At 33.4% G+C, this 10,000-nt stretch overlaps 1 protein-coding gene across 2 annotated transcripts in view; it reads left to right on the top strand.

The window, feature by feature from the left end:
* The window catches only part of FSTL5 (follistatin like 5), a 3,739,468-nt gene that overhangs the window by 1,587,123 nt on the left and 2,142,345 nt on the right, over positions 1–10,000 (top strand). The gene's annotated exons all lie outside the window — the stretch shown is intronic.

Below are 10,000 nucleotides of genomic sequence, written 5' to 3'. Positions count from 1 at the left end.
ATGGAGAACATGAAAAAGGAAAGTAAGAAACAAATAGAAGACCAGAAGGTAATTATAACCAAACATTCAGAACAAATAGCAGCCATAGAGGGAACTGTAAATGACATTGATGGGAGACAAATGGAAAATGACACCCGAATTGATTTCCTTCTAAAACAGAATAATCATTTACTTGAGAAAGTCAAAGACTTGGAGTCCAGATCAAGAAGGAACAAAGTCAGAATATATGGGGTTCCTAAAAAGATGGAAGGAAATAGCATGGTCCAACTGTAACTAGGGTATTGTCAACAGCTTGTGTATTTTATATGTGCTCTTATGCAGATTAAAATATATATAATACCAAGCTATTAACACCTTAGAGGCACTAGATCCTTTTAGTAAAACTGCTGATAGAAGGTGAAAGTAATAATAAGTGCTTCTAACGTGGTAGTGTTGTACATGGGGAACTACATGTGGGGGGGGGCAGTGTAAATACATTTGCCAAGTTTACTCTGACTTGTTATGTATTATAATATGATGATAATGGGAGTAATAATGTGTAGAAACTGATATTTTATACTTATAACTGATTATATGTGTTTTAAAGCATACTGTCTTATTTACAGTATTCATTAATAGAGTAGGCATTGTCAGTTTTGATATTTCACAAGTTCATGGTATAACAGTTTCTTTTTTACCTTCATCTCAATGATTGTGCATGTTTAGTTTCCTTTTCCCTCCATAAAAAGATGTAAGTCTTGCCAACTCTGTCCTCGAGATGATTTTCTTGTTAGAATGCAAAAAGCTTTACTTATTTAGTATCTCAAGCACAGTACAGCCATTTTTTTCACTCACAGCAGCTTCCTAGTTGATTTACTTCATGAAAGAAGGAAATATGCGACCTTTGGACTTTCGTGATCATCGTGTGATGCTCTGCGATGAAAAGGACATCAGATTTTGGCTGCTGGATTCTAATATTAATTATATCAGCTTTTCTACACTGTAGAGATGTAATCCTAATTGAATCTACTCAAAAAAGGTACTAGAAGTGTATTTTATTTACAAAGCTATTCAGTGATGTGCTTCTAACATAATAATCACATTTTACTGTCTGGATAAATGCATGAAGTTAATTCAAATACTTCTAATGCTTAGTAATGTTGGGGTAAACTGATTCTGCTTGTTAAAACAAAAATGAACTATTATGTTTACTGATGGCATATAAATCTACAATGTAATAAGTTATAATGGGGAAAAGAATGGACACAATAATATTTATAGTTTTAACAATATGTGTATTTATTTTTCTACTCAAACTAATTGATTAACTAAAAAATTACATGCAAGCATGATAACATATTTTACTGATTCTGCATGTATGCATCTTCTGGAAGATCCATGTAGTCACACACATGGTATAGAATTATATATACCCCCCTTTTTTATATATAACAAATAGTAAGAAGCTATAGCAGAAGAAAAAGATAGTGTTCAATACATGAGTACATAACAAGATAGGACAACATTCATAACTGTAGAGAAAGCTCTTTTTTGTTTCTCATAATGTTCTCAGTAAACGTTCATTTAAAAAATCCTTGTTAACATATCATTCTCATTGTTTTCTTCTGAAAGTGTGTTAAATATTGGCAAGATTAAAGATAGGAGATTGCATTCCTTTTTACATTCTGTTCTAAAGTTTTACTACCAATTGCAAAATGTAAAGGACTTGATGTGAAGATGGCAGTAAGTTACTCTAAAGTCTTATAAGACAAGCATAAATATTTTTGTTTACTTCATTATTTTATTAACAGATGTTTTGTTATTTAGCAATCGCAAGGTACTTATCACTTGAAATAGAATGGTTTGTGACATAGCTGTTTGAAACTATATCTTATGTTCATAGTTATTGATAAAGGTAGTTAATTCACAGTATAATGACACCCTAAAAGAACCATTTAGAAATCTTACATGGGTCAGGAGAGTCGTCACATCCTAAAATGCATTGTGCATTACAGAAATTACAGACTGAAGCATTAGATTAACAATGGTTATTGATTGTAGGATAGTAGAAGGTGGCTTTAATGACTTGTTCTTTGAACCAGGTATTTTAAATTACATGGTAGATATGTGTAAAGTTAAATTTTTATCCATAATAGAATACACAATGCAAGAATGTGTTTTCAAATATGTCTATATATAAATGTGTTTCGCTTACTGTCAATAGCCTTAATAACAACATAAAAAGGGGAAGTTTATGTAAATACTTTAGAACAAATAGAGTGGATAATGCATTTATACAGGAAACCCACCTAATAGAAAAAGATGTGAATAGGTTGTTTTTTAATGGTTATTCAACACTTGTCGTATCTCATTATCAGACCATGAGGAGGGGCACTATGATTTTGTGGAAAAGTATCCTTACCATTACCTAAAATTTTTTATTCATATTTGGACAAAAATGGTATTTTAAGTATGGTAACTTTGGAAATAAATAGAAAATACATCACCTTAGTTAATGCATACTGGATACCTGGTATCGGAGCAGGAACAACAAGCAAGTACTTAGAACTAATCTCATTTAAAGCTAAAGGAGATATTATATGTGCAGGAGATTTCAACTGCATTCTTTCTAAGAATGACACTACTAAGAATGGTAACTTAAAAATGTCAGCTGCAGCAAAAAAAATTAAATAACTTTATTACCACTTCAAATTTGAGGGATATTTATACCATAAGTGAATCAGAATCCCTAAAATATACACATTACTCTTATAGGTTTGGCACACAAACAACTATTGCTAAGATATTTGTTACTTATATTTTATTATCTAAGATACAGGAAGTCAAGATCAGTACATGCCCGTTGTCCGACCGCAACACTGTTTTTTTAAATCCACATAACACTCAGAGACCTGATATACTGGTAAAGATTATTTGCATACATTCAGAAAGAATGATGGTATTTTCCCTTCCTGGAAATATGCTATGATTTCACCCATTTTGAAACATGACAAGGACCCTAACTCTATAACATCTTACTGCCCTATTTCCCTTCTGAATGTGAACTACAAGATTTTTACATCTATTCTAGCAGATAGATTAAATCAATGTTTACTAAAAATAATAAAAGATGATCAAACAGGGTTTATTTCACACAGGAAAGTCGAAAACAATTTAATCAGACTATTATCATAACTGTACTATGCATACAAAAAAAAAAGAGAGAGAAAATTAACAATTATTAGCCTGGACTTGGGCAAAGTGTTTGATTCTTTGAGTTGTCCCTAATTATTTAACGTTCTAGAAATGTATAACTTTTCCACAGAGTTTTAGAATTGCTGAATAAATTATACACTACTTCTTTATCATACATTAAAATTGGAGCTTTCCTGTCAGGACCACCTAAAATAATGAAATGCACCAAGCAAGGGTGCCCTTTATCACCCTTATTATTTGCTCTATCAGTGGAGCCATTAGCTAATTACATAAGAACTAATGATAAAATAAGCAGCTTCTATGTCAATGCAAAGTACAATTCCAAAATCCAGCTTTTCACTGATGGTATCTTATTGACAATTGGGAACATAGATACTTCAACTGAACATCTTATAGAATCTCTTCAAAACTTTGAAATGATATCAGGCCTAAGTTTTAATAAAAATAAAACTGAAACTATTTTTTTAAACAAAAAATAAATAAATAAACCCCATTTTGGACAGACATAGGGACGTTAATTGGTCTAACTCTATGATTAAATATCTAGGTAGAACCATTAAAGCAAGCTGGAAAGGCACTAGGCAAGCAAATTTTATAATGTTAATAGACACCATCAAAGATTACTTAAACAAATGTAATAAAATGTTATTCACCATGGCGGAAAGGCTATCATGACTTAAAGTGATCATACTACAAAAAATTCTGTATATCTTTCAAGCCATCCTAGCACCCCCTTCCAAAAAAACTAATGATACAACTTAACTCTCTATTAATAACAGTTTTATGGTTTCCAAAAAAAACAAGGGTTAGTAATTCATGGCATTACAGATGTTGGGAAGAGGGTGTTTTTTAATATTATAAGTCATTGGCTAAATAGCAAATATACTTCAGACTGGAAAATCTACATAAAGCAATATTACTAGACAGTTGTGAGGAAACAATAAACAATGATATGTTTTCTGAAGTAGAAAAAGTTTACCTTGTCATAAAAAACATTTGCTTTAATACAAGTAAAAAAAAAAATTCTGTCCATTTGTTAATTACATAGTAAACAGTTTCAAACAGCTAATGTTCAAAGATTATAAACCTTGATGAGTAGATGGGTAACATAAAATACACCCCTGGGATCACTTCATTGGCTCTGCTTGACAGAGGATCAGTTAATTAATCAATGGGGAGGCGAACACCGACACACTCTGGCTAGGCTTATAAATGCCCTTAGGCAGATAGCCTAGTATCTACTTATGAACCTATGAACCTATAAGATGAGAAATCTTGTATTTATTATGTTTCCTGTAGCATTAACAAATAAATGCTTGGACTCATGTAACGTGAAAAAAATAGAAGAAATGAAAGGAAATGGGCTAGTTTTCTGGTATCAGATTCTTGATCACAATTATATACAGGAAGCAACCTCTCTCATAGCAAGATATAACATAAATCAAAACAACTGGCGAAAGATACACACTTTTAGAGAGCATATAGTTACTGAGTTTAAAATAAATTGAATAGTGAAATCCACACCTAGACCCAAAATTTTAACACTTTTTTGTGAAATCAATACACTATGCACAAATGATGGACTGTCAGTATCAAGGTTATGTAGGACATTGCAAATGGATTTACCAGCTCCAGATGAGTCACTATGGATCTATGCAGAAAAAAATAATAAATCTACCTTTTCAGAAAAAGAAAAATCAGTAATACTTAAATCAGTCAGTAATACTACATCATCTCCCTTTTGGAAATTTATTCACAGAAGTTTTTTTTCACACCCCAAAAAATAGCATTAATATCAGGTAATGAGACATCATTATGTTGGAGATGTGAAGAAGCAATATATGCAGACTGGGTACATATGTTTATAAAATGTAATACTGTATTTCCTTTTTGGTCAGAATTCAGATGCTTTATTAAAGTGTTGTGGTCGGATAAATGTGAACTCGCTGACTCATTGTTATTATTTAATGCTCCGATTCCAATGTATGTTCCAAGTACACAAGTGCACCTCCTCTGGTCCCTCCTTGCAATAGCAAAAAAAAAACATTACTTCAAACTGGAAAAGTAAGAACCACACCTTTTGTGTAATTTATATCACTGGCCAAAATAGTATGTACTATAATTTTAAGAACTATAAGAATGACACATATAAACTAGCTTGGTTAAAACTTAAAAAAAGTTATCTAAAAAGTTATCTAAAAAGTTAGATAAAATGTGAATGTATTGACAAAGTTACTTCTGTTATAGACATTGTATATAGTTAAGATTTGTTTATATTGTTTCAGTTTTGTTGCATTTGTATTTATGAAAAATCAATAAAAATTATGTGAAAAAAAATAATTCACTTAATTTTGCTATCAGATAGCAAAGAATAATTCTGCTGTGTAATGGTTATAGAAAGAGGCATGCTACAGTTTTGCAGTTTGTTTATTAAGTATTAAATCTTATATTCTGCCCTTCAATACTCTACATGCTCTTCTAATGTAAAATCTAATCCCTCCTATCCCACTATTTAATACCTGAGGATTCTTATTTTTTTCTTAGAAGACATAGTTTTTCTATAGCCTGTTGTCTAGATCATCATCCCTTACAAAAATGAGGTGCCCCCATTCATTGTAACTTTAGAAATTGTCTGTATCTACACTCTTAATCCATCAAAGGCATGTGTTTATATTGATGATAGCCTTCACACCTAAGTCAACTAGCCTCTTTCACTTACTGTTTTCAATTGCTCCTACTTCAAAATTACCTATCCTCTCACTCTCTTGCTATCTCTTTCTCTCACCCCTTTCCATTGCCACTCTGCTTAGTGTATTGCTTTATGTATTTCAGCAGTGCCATTTAGTTACTATTACTTACACTAATGTTTACTTTCTGTTATAACTTTTTGCTTTTCTTTTAATCCTTCAGATATGTTATGCTTTCACCTATTGCAAACATTCACTTGCTTTGCTATGCTAAACATTATTGTTTTTAAACATTGTCACTTGCAAAGTACACTTTAAGAACTGGGCATTTTCATTTATTTCACTTTTTATCATGTTACATGCTGTCATTGTACTGTTGTGCCCATGTTATGACTGCATATGATTATTTGATTAATGTTGCGAATCTAGTAAACAAATAAATACACAAATAAATCAAAGTATCATTTTTGCACTGTTTGCATAGAAAAGCACTGAAAATTCCCCTTTAGTAAGTCATTTCTAAAGGCGCACACTTCTTGCAAGTGGAATGCCTCAAAAAGCATCTACAATCAAAAGCTGTAATAGCAGATTCATTTCCTGGGGAGTATTTCCCCTTCTTGTTTTCACACAATAACATTATATTATCTGTCTTTGCTGTCTCTGACTCCGACCCTATCTTTGTCTCTGTCTCTCTCTGTCTCACAGATACAGACATACACACACACATACACATACACAATCAGGATTTGAGATCAACTATTGGGAAATATTGGTGATCAATTGCTTTCATACATAGTTCTTGCTGTAGCCTCTTTCAAACAGACATATTGTCTGGTATTCATAGTCATTGCATGAACACATTACATGTGTGGTGACTGCAATGTCTGCAAGTGAGCAGAGCTAGGTGGTGGTTCAAAGACGCTATTTGTGTTTGCATGCAATGCCTGCAAATTAATGCAAACAAGTTAAAAATAATGAAAGGTAAATGAGAAATTGTATAAATCAGCATATGTGAAGTGCTCTCATGATTCATATTCAAATATCCATGCCATATGCGCATACATTTTAGAATGTGTTGATCCATGTATATCTGCTTTGCAATCCATGAACTTGACATAATATAATGAAAAAATATATGACACATCCTCTTAATTATATACACATGCAGAGTCCAGACAAGTGAAGAAAGCAGTTTGTTAACAAATCTGTCCTTTCATTAACCCCTGCACATTGTTGCCACCTGTGATGGATAATCTCCCAGTAAAGACTTTCAAAAAAACATCCTTTCCTCTTTTGTAGTTTTACCATGTATGCAGAATCACTGACACCAAAATAAATTATTTTCTCAGCAATCACATTTCCACTGCAGCTGTAATGAATTTTCCATTTACAAACAATAGCTTCCACTATTTCAGTGATATGCCCATCATCTGAATAAAGCATTTCTTGACATTGTTTAAATAACCTTACCATAGTGAACAAGTATCTCCCAGTAAAGCCAATAGAACTTCTTTGCCACTTCAGTAGTTTAGCCAAGTATGCACAATCAACAAAATAAATTATTTTCTTGGGGATCATATTTCCACTGCTACTATAATGATTTTCCTTTCATTAGAAAAGTTTGCTATTTCCTAATTAATTTGATGGGTAAATCCAATTATCCCCAGTTGATATGGTGCTATTCAGCATAAGATCTGGGTCTTTTGCATGGTTTGTATGCAAATGAGGCCTTTTTACATTTATGTCTGTGAATCACAATGTCTAAGACACCTTACGCTTGTAATAGTTTTCTCCATAATGCTTATCTCTTACTTATGTTATGCTTTTGCCATTGGGAGGCATAGTTATCAAAACACCTCAGTGTTTCCATAGTAGCCACCAATGACCTCCTTTGACCTTATTTGTATGACTAGGTAGCACTGCTTTTTTGCAGATTAATGCTAAGAATACACAAAAGTCACCACTAGGAACACCACCCAATAAATCACACTATGTCTGTTTCCAGAAAAGATTATTTTCTTTTTATTTGTATTTTTTTTTCAATTTGATAACCAGGTAAGTTGACTGACTGGCAGATCCTTTTCAGCCATGACCTTCATTCACTCCAGTACTTCCTGCTAGATTGTGTTTCAGCTCCTTAGATTGCCCTTGTACACATTTGCACATTGATGTCATTAGCTCAGTGTAGCATATATTCTACATGTTGCTGTTTACCAGACCCAGAAGGACTGTAATGCTAATTGGCTGCAGTGTAGACCTATTTCCAGGTGCAGTCTCAGCATTTCCCTTAACTAATGACAGTTTGGTTGTTGTCTTAGTATATCATATAGTAGCACTGCCTTTGGGTGTCAGACTCGGTAAATGTATTAGACAATTTACACGCAGTGATATTTCACTACTTAAATCTCAACATCTCTGAACTAAGTCACCTTTAATGTTTATAGAATAATGAATTTTCTTTCAGTGTGTGTTTCTGAAAAAGAAAAAAAGTATAAAAATGTAATGTTTGGCAATACTGACTAACTTTTATACTCAATAATTTACCAGAAATTCAAAAATGTTTTGAAAGACAAAGACAAGCCGAAAATATGAGGCTAAATGTAGGACAGTGTGCAAAATTTGAGAGAGTGGAGAAGTATGCTTTGCAATGTAAATAAAACTCGATGAGAAGCTGTAGTAACTATTAATATCAGCTGGGGGCAGGGGAGTCCTCTGTTTTCACTTGTATGAGAATCCTTTAGTTTGAAGCTGTTTTGTTATGCTGTATTGATAATATAGCACAATGCTTATAACTGAGGCATTCTCATGCAGCCTGGTAACTGATCCTTCTCTCATATGACACTAAGATAAACTGCATATGTATAAACAGTGCACATTACAATGGCTAGTCTGTCTTTCATTGCCTTAGTTTGCAACCATTACAAGAGGTGAGATAGCAAGCATTTACACATCTGGTTGTGGATGCCAAAAAAAAAAATGGAATGCAAAAACAGGAAAAATTGCACACTTACAGTGCAACCCACAGCATGTTCATATGATGTTCTTCAATCACAATATTGCATCAAGCAAACATATTGTGGGTTAATAAGCCAAACAAAATGTTTTCTTAATGGCAACACACATACCTGATAAGTGATATAATGTTGGTAACCATTTTGAGACCTGCAATGGCAGCACTGATTTTAGTGAAAACTACATATAGCATTGCATACCTGGCTAAAATCCCATGTTATAATACACCCATATCTGAGATGCATTTAAGATAACAGGTAATGATGGCGTTCCTTTTATTTGACAACATTAAATCAAAGTGCATGTGGTGAGTCACAGCATTATCTTTAAAACCCACCCCCAGTAAAGGTTAAAAGACAGATACACAAAAATAACTGAAAAATTCACGCCTAACAGTAACAAATCAATAAGGAACACCTGTGCAATTGTTCAAACTCTACTAACACTAAAACTTACAAGACCAGATAGGTAAGTACCTAAATAATCAAGTCCAAAAATGATATTTTTCCACATTATGTGAGTGGTCAGAGACTTTTACAAAAGCAACCATAACTTCTCAGTATGTATGTTGCTACTTGTTCTGAAGTCTGAATATACCCTGGGATTCAGAAAGGTTTGGTTGATGTGCAAACCTTAGCACTGAATGTTTCTGCAACAAACTAAGCCTTTAACATTCATAGACTTCTGTGCTACTGAGGTTTCCCCTGCATGAGCCTCAGATGGACGATCACTCTCACAGGCCACATGCTAATGCAATAGCTGAGGGGAGGGGCTAATTTGAATTAGTCATGTGATTTTCCCCTAGAAATGTCCATGGGTCAAAATTTGCTTAGCTGAGTAATTCAGATAACAGCATAGGCAAGGAAAATTTTACTCCAGGAGAAAAAAAGTGACTGCTGTAACTCCTGTGGGTATACCAACAGTGCTGTCAAGTTTAATGGACACATGGAGACAGGGAGTGTTTTAGTTTTTGTATGTGTATGTGTGGACATGTGTGTGTGTGTGTCTTTAGGGACATGACTGAGGCAGCAGGAATACAAGGGTGGGTATGTGTGTGTGCTTTGTGTGTGGGTGGGTGTGCCTGTGTGTGTTTAGCGAGGTGCCTT

Source organism: Protopterus annectens, chromosome 2.part1 (genome assembly GCF_019279795.1).
Source record: "Protopterus annectens isolate FY-2018-M chromosome 2.part1, PAN1.0, whole genome shotgun sequence".
NCBI lineage: Eukaryota > Metazoa > Chordata > Ceratodontiformes > Protopteridae > Protopterus > Protopterus annectens.
The sequence above is the reverse complement of the archived record's forward strand: the minus strand, read 5'-3'. Positions and strand labels throughout refer to the sequence as shown.